At 35.7% G+C, this 14,130-nt stretch overlaps 1 protein-coding gene across 25 annotated transcripts in view; it reads left to right on the top strand.

The window, feature by feature from the left end:
• The window catches only part of RBFOX1 (RNA binding fox-1 homolog 1), a 1,377,247-nt gene that overhangs the window by 1,085,991 nt on the left and 277,126 nt on the right, over positions 1–14,130 (top strand). The gene's annotated exons all lie outside the window — the stretch shown is intronic.

Below are 14,130 nucleotides of genomic sequence, written 5' to 3'. Positions count from 1 at the left end.
GTTTTATATGCTTAGTGCAAATATCACTATTTCAGTGAAACTGTAAATGTTTTTCTCACTCTATAAAGTTGTCTATTGATCTTAAATACCAGTAACCTAAAAGCTTTATCTGGGAACTTAATAACTAGTGATTCCCCCCTGCCTATGGACTGTGTAACCAGCAGTATATAGATGTTATGTGAACCTATTGAGTATTTTTTTCTCTAAAAATTGCACTTTAGATGTGTCTGCTCACTTGCACCTCAATTAAAATGAATTCAGACATCTGTATTACAACTGAGCTCTCAGTTGTTAAACTTTACTATCTATTTAAAATCTATGAAAAAAATTATTCTCTATTTCTGTGTGTATCTGCTAAATATGCTAGTATTCTGTCACATGTAAGTTTTTATATGTCTTTCCTAAAAGACTAGAAAAGGCAATACATTCTTCTCAAGATGGGCAAACCAGTCTTCCTGTCAATAAATATTTATGTAGCCATGAGGATGATTGTTTTCTGTAGAGCTGTATTAATCATTTGGGAAAAATCTGTGTTTTGGTAACCATTTAAAATTGGTTGTTATTTATTTGCTAAGCTAACACCGCTTGGTCAGTTTGTTAGTATAAATGGATAAATTGTTTTCCACAGTGTACCCACAGAAGTGCTCTAGTACTTTGTCCAGTGTTAGAAACTTAAGTATTTGCTCTGATATCTTCCAGATTACGCACATATATAATGTTTTAAGAGCTAAGTGAGGAACTGAATTTTTTTTTTTTAAAATGGTTCATGCATCCAGGATGCTTTACCTAAAAACATTTAAAGCTTAACTGTTGAAAATAAAGTTGAAAATAAACAAAGTACAGAGGCCTAGTTCACATTATAGATCAACTGTCAATAAGACATTCACTTGAAAAAGCCAATAAAAACTGAAGGATACTTCCAAGTTATTTAAGCTATTTGAAATGGTCTGAAATTATTTGGATGTTCTCTTACTAAGATGCTTTTAACTTTAGAAATCCAGAAAGAGTTTTCAAACAACTTTAAAACCAAAATGACTGTATCAGTGGCAGCAATGAACAGAAGAAGGATAGGTGGTTTTGATTTGGAAGTTTTTACTGCGTCATTATAAAGATAGGGACAATTGGGAAAAGTGTAGATTCATTTGGGTTAGAATTTTACCTAGTGTCAATATTTAAAGATACAGGAAAAGGGTACTTGGATTTGTAGTGCACCCTATCATTTGGTAATATTTTATGGTGTTAGAAACAGCTAAATACATCTATTTTCTCTTCTCCTCCTTAATAAGACACATCAATGCAAGAAATAATTTCTGACCACAAGCTTATATCGAATGCTAGCATGAAGTAATTTTTGCAACAAAATTTTGACTGCCTGTAAATTGGGATTTAGCGGATATAAAGGGAGGCTTAGTTCTTAGCTGGTATTTCCCTATGATATAGATTTGCCTGGACATAGGGTTATTTAGTTGGTATTTTCTGAGTAAAGTAACAGTCAACTGTTGTTTTGAAACATCACATAATATTCCATATCATAGTGTACAGTGCTGCTGTCATTATTTTAAAATTGGTAATTTTTTTTTTTTCTGTTTAATGATGAAAGATGTGCTTTGTTTTAAATAGTGAAGTGGTTTGTACAAAGGGTAATTCCTCTTAAATGGAGCAATTGCTCATAGTGGACATTCACAGATCGAAAACAATTGAACTGAAACTTCAATATCAACCTTTTTTGTCTTTAACAAGAGAGTAGTTCACGGTACAGCTCTTGTATCAATGATGAAAAGAATCCACCATGAAAACAAAGCAAAAACCAACAAACCCTCCATCTCTACCCCAGCTATTCCATTAGTGCTTACATGGTAAATTAGTGTAATTTTATTTGGGCCTTAAGCATTATGACTATGGAGAAAAGCTGAATTCCCCACTCAGTTACTTATGTCATGCTTCTGGATCTGATGATTTATAGGAGTCTGAAAGACTTTTTATCACATTCTTTCTTCATGGCTTAATGCAATGTTGATTTATTTTCTAGCATTTTCAGTTGGTGTAGTCAATAGTGTCAATAATGGAATAAGGATTAGAACAGATTATCGTTGTGCTAAAATTGTGTAAAGAACTAAAATGGACGATCAATTCCTGGATAGAGTTTACCTTTTTTATAGAGCACAAGCACATCAATTGCTGAATGCCACCATTGCAGTTACGGTTCTAAGTATGTGTCTTTTGCATTTTATGCCTTAGTAAGTCCTCAAAGGATCGGGTATGTTAGCTGAATTCAATAACTGGTGTTCTATGATGACACTGTTTTAAACCTATCATGAGAACACTGCCTTTCTTTACATAGTCCATTTATAGAACTTACTCTGTGGCTCTCCTGTAAAATCAGTTAATCTGACTTTAGCTCATGAAAATTTTAAGCATCTGTTAGCTTACAAATTGGAGTCTTTGCACAATTTTGTTCCTCAGTCTGCTATTTCATGGCAATTTTCATGTGAGAACATACAACCTCTGCTTATGACTGCATGAGTGAAAAGAAGTCCACGTTACTAATGCTCACTCACCATCTGTTTTTCTTACAGCTGGGCCTTGAATAATTGTCCAGTAGCTGATGGACTGAGGGTAGGCAATCTTTTCAGGGTTTTCTGATTCATTTAACCAGCTTCAGTGCCCCAAGAGAAACATAGTGCTTGTTTATTCATATGTGTAGAGTAAAAAACTGTACTTTGTCAAATAAATTATAGTAGTCTGTTAAAACAAGAAAAGGAATTACCATGCTACAAACAGTATCATGTGGATGCTTTTGCACCTAAGGGGGCAGTGTGGCCCTCTTAGGGAATTTTAGTGTGTGAATGAAACAGACCCCAAAAGGTGGGAGTGTAATTGTTGCATCCGGAAGTACTGTTAATGCAGAAGTAAGGGATGATGTCTTGATGTGCTGTTTATCCTAAGTAGGGTAAATAAGATCATTTGGTATTCACCAATAAACTTTGAAACTGGTATTTGAGACTTCACCTCTGATTCAAGACGAATTTACATGTTTACATACCTTTTGTCTCCCAAGAGCTGTTTTGTTGTTTTCCAGAGACTAATGAGAAGTGGCTTAGAGATCAAGTGCTATAGCACTATTCATTCTGAATAAGAGCTAGTTTGGGGCATTTAACTACAGTGTTGTCAAACAAGGTCAGTCTCTCCTCACAATAGCGAGAGGAGGTCCTTTAGTTAAGTACTCCCCTCTCTAAATACTAGAACAACCACCACCACCCCTCCCCAACACACACAAAAAAACCCAAACCAAAAAACCACCAAACCCCAAACACGCACACCCCCCCAACCAACCAGAATCAGTTAAGAAGGTTATTTGCTGCTTTGGGATACAAAAGCAAGAGCAGTTGCAAAGGAGCTTCCATGTGGCAGAAGCAGGTGAATATTTTTGGCTAAGAATCATTGTTTTTTATAACTGGGCTCTTCGAACATTTTAAAACACTTCAGCTGAAAAATGATGGCTGGATTTTCTGTTGTGAGCTATTTCTAAATTACCACTATTCATTTAGATTTGCTAAATACGTATATGGATGGCTCTTTTCTAGTGTGGTATTTTATGCCAAGGAAAGTGTGTGGTGGTTATGTAAGTGGGGTTTTTTCTCAGGGCAACTAGCAGATATTTCGTTCAGTTTGTTTAGATTTTTGGACCAGTAGCCATGCAATGCTAAACTAAAGTTTTTTTTGTTTTTCAATGTGTGTATTTCTGAACTGGTAATAAATACTATCGTCATGTTAATATTCTGTTTAAAACATTTTTGAAGTATTTAATAAGTCGTATAAATGAAAGTGGTGAAATTGTGACACTAGAATTTATCACCTTGCTTTATACAGTTAGAATAATGTTAGTGGAAAGGAGAAGTCAACACCATCTAAGAATCCTTTAAGCTTTCCTGCCTTTTAAAGGTGTATGTGCAATTGATTTATCAGTTTTAAAGTGTGATGTGTAGTACAAGAGCTCTCCTGAGGAACTCCTGTCATTTCTTTGCTAGCATTGCTCATTTACCTGAGTTGCCTAGTGTAACACCATTGACTTCTTTTACATTTTGCTTCCCCTCCTACACTGTCAGTGCAGCAGCCCAGTGAATTTAATTAGAGAAAATAGCATATCTAATGTCTATAGTATCCTGACTAGTTGTAGTTGGGCCTTTGGTCTTTTGCACTATAGCAGGCGCCAGCTGTGGAGAGATCTCACTGTGTTTTGATCCTGCTCTTTCTCGTTGTGTTGAACACATGCAGAATCAAAATTAGATACTGTAGTAAGAACTGAAGCATTCAGTGGATTATTTTTTGTTCAGTGAGTCACTGATTTTTATTTTTTCCCCTCAGATACGGAAAGAAAGTGTGTGGTACTTTCGAATTGAAATAGTAAAGACATTCAGATGCTCATGAATAAGAATGCAAGTGCTTTCATCTTAGACCATTTTTTAAATTTACCTTTTGACACTTTATATCAAAACACACCAAAAATTGTTGGTCTTCCTATTTGTAACATCTTGAATATGCCTTTTTTTGTAACTGTGCATAGATTTAATAGTATCATCTCATATATATTCGTGAGGTGTGTATATACTTAGGACATGCCTTGCCTCAACTCCTTGCTGACTTGCACTAACATTTTTATTATTATTATTATTATGTAATTTTGAAGACTGCTGCTTTGGTTTTGCTTCTCATAGCCTCTTCTTTTATAGCTATCTTCATTATCTCTACTGTGGCCAGTAAGCCTTCTATAAATTAAATAGTTAATTACAGGTATTCATTGTGGGCATGAAACTTTCTTCACAGTCAAGGAGTGATAAGGAGTTTTAAAATATAAGCTTATGTTTTCATAACGGCACCATCTTTCACAAGACAGTGTGAATTTAAAGTGTTTGTTTGAAATAAGTTTCAGTAAGCATTACAGAGGGAGACAAAAAACCTGTTAAAAGTTCTCCCAGAGAATAAGATCTTGTCAAAACAGAGCTAGAGTGAAAATTTGGGGGTGAAAAGAAGTCAGACAGCCCATATATTCAATGGGTGTCCCCTCCTTTCTTAAGCTTTTTTTCCTTGTCATGTATTAGTCCTATCTCTGGGATGTTACATGGCTGCATAGCTCAATTAATGCTCTATGGCAGGAGGAGGAAAAAAATGTCTCTCTCTTGTCAGAAGCGAAGTTATTTACTTTCAAAAGCTGACAAAATAGCACTGCAGGGGCTTCATTTATTTCCGTTCAGAATGTCATTATTGTGTAATGCAGAGGGACTTCTGCATGCATTGCAGGCTTAGTCTTGTAATATTTAGTCTGCTGGATGGCTGCATAAGTGTAAAATGGCACACTGGAATGTTCCCCTATTCTGACTTTAGCTCATTCACTTTTGCAAAACTGCATTCCAAGTGTCTTAAATATTTACTGCTTAGATGGCGATAAATTCGTTTGTCGGTGGTACTGATGCTTGATACATTTGGAATCATGCTCTGGCCTAGCTGAAAGACTGATTGTATCCTTAGTTACCTTTATAATGTGTGTCACTTTTCCTGATGGGTAGCATATGGTTTGAGACTTTTTCAGCATTACTCTCTTTCTGTCATACTCTTAAGTTTTTCTAAGTCTAGCCCCCAAAGGAATATTTTAGTGCAGATTGTTTTATAAAGACTACTTGGTATTTAATTTCAAAGTTTGAAAAAACATTCAACTTTGTTGTTGTTGTATTGCATGTACTTCAGAGGCAAGATAAGTAGTTTTGATGTTCCTTCTCCAAGTTTAGCATGTGTCACTGCAAAAATACAGCGAGTGTTCAGAAATTGCAATTCCAAGAGCTTTGGTTTATTTTTCCTTTCCCACTGCTACCATCTTTTCCAGCTCCATTTAGAATACCATGCTTAGCACATAGACATGAAATTGCCTGTTGGTCTGTGGAAAGATTTTTGGTACACCTAAAGTAAAAACACTGATAGAGCTAACTTCAGGAGTTCCTCGTGCCCAGACATTGCCCTTCTTTCTGCCTGCTTTTAAAAAAAAAAAAAAAAAAAAAAAGCTCCAATGGAAAATTACTTCATTTGGAGAGAAGTCACCTTTTCAGTGACAGTTGATTTTTTTTAATTTTTTTTTTTAATAGTAACCCCACTTTCAGTAGTTTTTTTCAGTTTTTTTTCAGTTTAAAGTGGTAAACTAAACATTTAAAAAATTTAAAATTTATTCATTAGTAGTAGATTTCATTTAAACACAACCTGCCTTTAAATCAAGGGGAAAGGATTCTACTTCTAAATGGGCTTGCTTGCTTCTTTCCTTCTTTTATCTTCCTTTATTTGCAGACATAAAATCCAATAAATTTCTATTGCAGTTGCTGGGCTTGGGGGAGAAAAAGGAGAGGAAAAGTACAAAGCTATTGGGAAGCGTCAAACACGGAGAATGATGAAGTACATTTCATAGCAGCCAATTCCAACCCCAAAATCCCTGTTGTGCAGGAAGGCTTTCCAGCTCACACAGGAAATTCAGCCATTGCACGGCATAGTATTAATGATTTATACACACCGCACCACTGCTTTTGTTCACTAGCAGAGCCAGGTTGTGTTAATAAAGGAATTTCAGGTAAAAGGGTCCCAGCATGCTGAGTTGTTTTGCTCAATGCGGTGGATGCTGCCTTCATAAATCAAAGGAATTTCGTGCTTTACAACCTTTCAGAGCTGCTGAGGGTGGTGTGGTTTTTTTTGTTTGTTTTTTTTTTTTCCTTAATCTGATTCACCTAGGAATATTTTCATTTCTTTTCTATAAAGAATGAATGAACTACTGGATGAGATCTATCTCAGCTGCTTTAAGGTTGATTGGTTTGCTTCACAGTGGCATTATACTTCCATTTGTTTTCCATTTGGTATTTATGCTTTATGGTGTTATCTATGGAAAGAGGCTAGCATGGTTTTATCAACATAAAGAGATGCAGATCACATTATATTCTGTCTTGTTTCTTAGAAATAACTAAATAAAATGTAAAGGCAAAATATGCTTGCAATAAACAAAGCAATTTTGTATTCTTTATCTAAAATAAAAAAATTAACAACACTTATTAAAGCATTTATCATTTTAAAATCAAGATAATTTTTATTAGCAAAAATAAGCTTGCATGTTCTTTTGCAATAAATATAAGTGTTAATTTTCAAAGTTTTTTTTTAATCTGGAAACTTTGTTTTCTAATAGCAACTGCAGGATTGGGTACTTAATTTTGTATTAATTTACATAATGATTCTTTTCAAATAGTGGATCAATATTGATATTACTAAACAAAATATGTATCTACATTTGATTATAGAAATGAAGATGAAGGATGGCTTTAAAAAAAGCTCTTAATTTCTGATGTGAAGGAGTATTAAACAATGTTATGGGACACTCTCATAGAAAGTAAACACTTGGTTTGATACCTATGGAATGAAATCTTTACTTTCCATTATTGTTTTACAAGGGAGGGAGGGGGGGGTGGGTGTTAGAAAATAATTACAGGGAACATGTTTTGCAGTTAAAGGGAATCTGGCTTTCCAGGGGAATCTTAAGACTTTGTATTACACAGCAGGCACGGTGTTTTTAGTCTATTTGGATCATTTGGAGTCATTGATTCATGTAGCTTTTGCTTACAGAAAATGTGACTGCCCTGTCCTGGTGTTGTTACAACAGAAAATATGGTTCCCTCCTAGCTTTATGAAAGTCAACAACGTGGGAATCAGTATTGCAGAAGTTAAAGCTACTTAATACCGAGAGGAATTTTTTGTTTGTAGTTTGTTCTATAGTCTGAAGGCAGATAAATACCCTCTTTTCCATTTTCATCACTGGTTTGAATATCACAGATTAATATAAGACAGGTGCCCAGTAAATGAGGTTTATGTTTATAGAGTACCATTTTTGTGTTTGTTTGTCCTCTATTATTTGGGTGGGTGAGTGTTTCATTGTATTTAATTATGTCTGTGAGGCACAAGACAACAGTCAACATCTGCTCTATTGTTTCCTTGGTTTACAGATAGCTTTGATGGGTTATTAAACAATCTATTTTTCAAACAGAAAACAGGGAAACAAGCTGCACCCATATTATGTAATTTTGTAAAGGTGTATTATGTAATTAGTTGTCTAGTATTTGCACCAATAATCTTTTATTTTGGTTGAATAAATGCTACTCCATTTAAAAATACGTAATGATCTCAGGCAGTTTTTATTTAATAGTGAATTTCTGGTTTATAATATATGGGTTAAGTTGGTTTTGCTACTACTAAATTGATTTTGCCATACATTTTATATTGAAATAATGCTCTTGAGTTGTGAATGCTAATACAAAAATTAGAAATGTGTATTACCTTCCATTAATTACTGAAACAGTTACTGATGAACTCTTACTGATTACAGAAATGTATTAATTAACTTGAATTATTTTTGAGTAAAAGTTTACACTGTTGCCAGAGCATCAGTTGGGGAAGGCAATGCTCAGACTACTTTTACTCTGACAGATCTTACTCAGGGCAGAACAACCGTGCGTACTCCCCTGCAAGAGAAGCTGTACTGTGTGAGCAGGGAGACAACACTGTAGAACTTGACTCTTCTACAAATGGATTTCCTGTTGAAAGAGTGCTTGTTTCATTATCTGTTTTGAATTTTTTTTGTTTTGTTTTAATGTACCTGTCAACTGTTTTAATTTTCTTTATGTAACACTGATGTCCACTATACTCTTTCTGGATGGACTAAGGTAAATGACTGAAAATTTCCAACTACGCAGCATGTGATTGTTTTGGCCTCAAAAATAAAATGTAGGAGAAAATTTTCCAGACACTAATGATGAACAAATCCTAGAATTAGGCTTTCTGTAGCTTTTATCATTGCAGAAAGTCACCTATTAAAAATGTTTAAGGAAGAACATGAGTTTGTAGTATTTTAATGTCTATTGAGCTGCCACTCTATACCATTATAGAGCTACAGCTATCTATAGCTCTTTCTTACATGTGTACATTCGAGGCCTTTGAAATGCTGTTAGTGTAATCTGGTTGTCTTATGTACACAGGTATTCCATTGAAATGAAGTTGTTCAATATCATTTTAATATGAACTAAACTACCCCTTGTATATACATAAAGAACTGAATTCAAAGGGGGGGGGAAAACCCCAAGCATAGTTACTCAGAAAAGTATGCATTATTAACAGTCATGTAGGACTGATGTTCCAGGCCTTCGTTTAAATGTAATTTTGCAAAATGGCATTCAGTTTTTAGGATAGAATGAAAATTCCTCACTTCTTTCTGCAAGGGCTTGTTAGAAATACTTCATAATTGCCCTCTCACCTATCTATGTGCCTCAGCAGCAAAAGATGTGAATATAAAAGAGGGATTTCAGATCTGTTCCTTTAAGTGTCAGTAAATGCTCTTCAATAAATTTGGAGGATTACACTTGCAGTTTTGACTTTCCACAAATGTGACAAATGGAAACTCAAACAGGAACTTCTAAATATTTTTTTCTAAAAAATGAAGGAATGCCAGGGTAATGCTGTTTGTAGGGAACTTTGTTTTCAAGGTGTTTCCAGAAACGCACTGCAAGGTGGGGGGGAACTGTGGTTTTGTTTGTTTTTTTCCTATAATGTTTATTGCTAAATGGTTTGGTAGGGTGTGTCTCTTAGGAACTGCTTCTTATAAACAAACATATGTGTTTGTATACAACTGAACAAACCATGCAGGTGTCTTCAAATGCATGTGTGGGAATGGAGCATTCACGGCTTTTTTTCTGGTATGCAATGCAGAGATGGATTTTAATGGGAGAGAAAACCAGGATCAGAATTTCTGCTGGGGTAGATCAACACAGTTTACTGACTTCCACTAAAGATGTTATCCTTGGCTTTGCTGTAAAATTAATGCATTGTACAGTTTATGTGCATTTTCTCTCATCATCATTTTCTTGTATGTTTTGCTTGAGAATAGTTTTAAGTACTTATTTGCACTAAAATGATACAGGCGGTATATGCCCGCTTCCAGCAGAAAATGAACTTTGAAACTGCTTTAGGGAAACTCTAAGGGAAAGTTATTTTCACAGATTTATGAAGGAAGCTGAGTTAGAGCAGGTGGAGTCTGATTGGTGATAGTGGTGGATGCTGGTGATTTGCATAGCTTCACAAGGAATTGGGGCTATGGAGCACAAAACTCCATAAAACTGTTCAGTATTTTGTTTGTATGATCTTAAAGAGCCAAGTGGGCTGAACAGTAGAGGATAAGAATTCAGGAAATTTAGCTCTTTTACTAGTACCACAAATGGCCAAATAGATCAGTAAACAACAAAAAAAGTTGTTAACTTCCATTGCTTATGCACTAGTACTAGATTACACAAGCATCTAAGGAAGCAGTCTGTGAATGAGACCTATCATTAAGAAAAAAATTGAGGGAATTATAAAAGCCTTTGAAAATAATTTCTATAAGAATTCACTAGTCCCAGTTGACTCATCAATTATCCTGAAATCTGACAGTTCTGTAGAAGCAGCTATGTAGCACTTTTCTGTCATTGCAATACCAAAGAGATGTTCCAATAATAGCGTTTATAATCCAGATGTGCAAAAGTTATGTCTGTGGGAACAACAGAATATGAACTTTCAGTGCAGTTTGTGTTTGTTGAGCAATACAAGTCAAAACTTGTAGGGCAATATTACAGTTCTTATTTTCATTTGTTCCTGGTGTTCAGTAACACACATTTTGGTGTTTTGCTTTTTTTACTAAACAGTATCATGGGTTGCATTTTTTTCTGGTTAGGGACAAATCACTATTGAAAAATCTTGAGAAAAGGTAAGATGCTCTCAGTCAAAGAGTTTGAGTTAAATATTTGGTGTCTGATCCTCCTATGTTACACTGCAGGAGAATTGGCTACATCTCAGGTCTTAGAAGGAGACTACTCTATTTTATTTCTTGCAGCAATAAAATCTTACTCATATCCAGCTAATAGCCTTAATATCAGCTAAAGTTAGCTGAAGTACTGATTTCAATAAAAATAGAAATAATCCTCTTCTGTTGTCCTCCTTCTCTGCGCAAATTTACACCAGTCCTTTGCTGGTGCCTTCCAAGGGCACTGACAAAGGTTGATTAAAACCTAAATGAAGGTGAGATTATGAAGGCCATCCTTTCTTTTTTCCCTTCTAATATAAAATCACATTAGCCAAAAGCAAAAAAGTTGCTAAGTGGATGACAGGAAAGGCTCTTGCCATCTGGCATTGATACAACAGTGTATGGTTTTTCTGTTCTTCGGTGCTTATTCTATCCTCTTCCATTATTCTGATCAGTAGCACAATTGCTGTAGGTTTACATTGTCCTGAGGAAGTTGTTGTGAGAGGTTATTAGAAATCAAGTATTCACATGAATTCAGTATTCCCTGTGGTCGTTGAAGAAAATAATCTGTTTGGTAGAATAGTTATTTAGGATTGGAATATATAATGAATAAGTAGAATATTGTCTAAGAGGTCTTGGGGCAGGGGAGGAAAGAAAACACATGATACGATTCTTTAAGGTGAGATCTCTTTACTGTATTACCAGGAAGGTTTGTTTGAAGCTTAATCCAGGGAACTTTATTCTTTCAAAGTAGTTTTCCTGTGTAGTAGTATGGGAAGGTGCCTGCAGAGAGTACAAGAGCAGTTCCACTCACATTGACCTCGCCTCAGTCACAGACCCTCAGTCTATGGGCAGAAGAGATCTGACCCATCTCAGGAAAAGGCAGGCACTCCTATGCTGTGTAATCTGTTGGCTGGGTAGGCCATGCACAGCAGCTACCTGTAAGACATCAGACTGAGTTTAGGAGCAGTGGCTGAATTGCTGAACATGTGATTAAGCGTGTCTCCAAACAGTTGCATTAGGAGATACCTATGAGACTGAATTGACTTCAGACATAAAGTAGCAATGAAGTGGAAAAAGCTTTCTTAACTTTGTGGTATTCAGATCTGGAGGCAAACTTCATATCAACTGTGCCTTCTAATGCTTTCAGCCAAATCCTGCCTGCCTCAGATGCTCCTAGCTTGTAGTTCTTGGCTAAACTTCAGTACTTAAAAACTATTGATGATGTCTTGAATAGAGCTGAATTATGGCTTGGATTACATCTAATGCCTTCAAGTCTTGATATTTTATCTCTGGAGGATATATAACTTGTCAGTTGTGAACAGAAATTCCCACTGATCCCTTTAAAGACATGTAGGGTCTTTATTATTTTGGGGGTTGAATAAGTTATTTCTCCAGGGCACCCTGCTCACTTGGGATACCTACCCTATGCTGGTTTCTGCAATCAAACCATTGCATTTGGCATAGTGGGGTGCTTGAATGATGTATTTATACAGGCAGGAGGCATGATTTAATACCATCTCATGATTCACCATACAGTCCTATTAATATGAACTTCACTCAGGAGAATGAGTAGCTGTTACTTGTCAGCAAATCCCGAGTGTATTAAGGGGGTGAGGTTGTATTGAAAGATCCTACAGTGATACTCTGCTGTTCCTAAGGGAAGCAAATGAAAAGTGTACTTTGATGAATAATGAATGTGTTAATTGGGGTCAAGAAGTCATAGCTTCCTGTGATACAGTAGTTAGAGTAGCCTGACAACAGCAATAAAGAGAAGTCTGTTTGACCAGATTTGGCAATAAAAATACGTGGTTATCTATCATCACCACACAACCAAAGCCTGACAGATGACAGTGACAGGCAGGTGGCTTGTCTGTTCTAGAATACACTGTTATATTCCTGAGATCCTGTTTTATGCATGTTGGCGTCAACTAGAAGATGGCCATGAGCTGATACTGAGTGAGACTGGTTGTGTGCTCAAGTATTGGCAAAAATCCTGTGTGGAGTGGATGATGATCTATCATGGCATTGCCTGGGTATATCAATAGGATTCATTAAGAGTGGATATTGATTAGAAGTCAGTCTGTTCCTGATTTGCAAGGAAAAATATATTTTGTTGCTGCTGGTCTGTATTTGCAAATGAATGTACCCCAAGGAGAAGATTACAGCCTGCTCCTACCTGTTGGCAAAATACATGCAAAAATACATATTTCTTGGGCATCTTATATCCAGCACATGAAAGAGAAGATTAAATGAATGAGATTAAGGAAGATATGTGAAAGTATGACAGTAATGCATATTTTGTGAAATATGCATATATATATATATATATATAGCCTGGCATTTTTTTAAATAAAGATATATGTGATACTGTTTATAATTTATGCCACTGGAAGATGTATGTCATTTTCAGTAGTTTGGCTATGTAACTGCATGATGTCAAACAAACATGAGCTCTTGAAAGTGTCTGTTCTACATTTCATACAAAATTTTCAAAACCACTTAACTTCACATAGATTGGAGGCTTATCTCAACTTTTTACGAAATGGCAGATAAGAGCAGAGTAGTGAAAGATATCTGAAGTGGCCTGGAGATGGGAAAGAGTTTGTTCTCAAAGAAGCCAACAGTGAAAATACAACTGATTTGGTACGCTATCCAGCTGATAGGAACTATGTAATAAAAGCCAGTATGGAACTCTAAGAAAAGGAAAGCAATGCGGTGCTTGTTAAGACGTAAGAAACATAGGGAGGACCTTTGCAACACATCTTCGGTGTGAATAAGTAGTAATGTACACATGTCAAAATCAACTCTTGGTAGTTAAAGCAATAATAGTTTCCTTCAGTTCTGCAGCTAACTTTTTTGAGTGATCCAGGACAATGGGAGACAAACAGAGAAACTCCCTTCACAAGCAGAATTGTACAGGCCCATGAAGCTGTTCATTGAAGAAGCTGCCCTACAAATGGCTTGCATAACCATGTGTGCTGCACTTTTTGTAGCTTGAGAAGATGATTTTCTGTGTCACTTCTCACACAGTCTAATGTTATCCTTCTTCCTAGTTCGTTGCCTTAACACATTAAATAACTGAAGTTCCCAGATTCATCCTGCTATAATTTTGACATGAATGCTGGCACAAAAAGACAAAGCTGGTTGCAATTCAGAATCTTTCTAATTCATATGAAAATATAGATAAGTCAAAAGGCACCTATAGCTATTTGTTTGGTTGTTTTTTTCAGGGACTAGTGGTTCACAGATTGTTCTCTGGTTTTCTGCCATGATACATATGGATG

This window comes from Harpia harpyja, chromosome 21, assembly GCF_026419915.1.
Source record: "Harpia harpyja isolate bHarHar1 chromosome 21, bHarHar1 primary haplotype, whole genome shotgun sequence".
NCBI classification, from domain to species: Eukaryota; Metazoa; Chordata; class Aves; order Accipitriformes; family Accipitridae; genus Harpia; species Harpia harpyja.
Note: the sequence above shows the minus strand (reverse complement) of the source record. Positions and strands in the feature narration are given on the sequence as shown.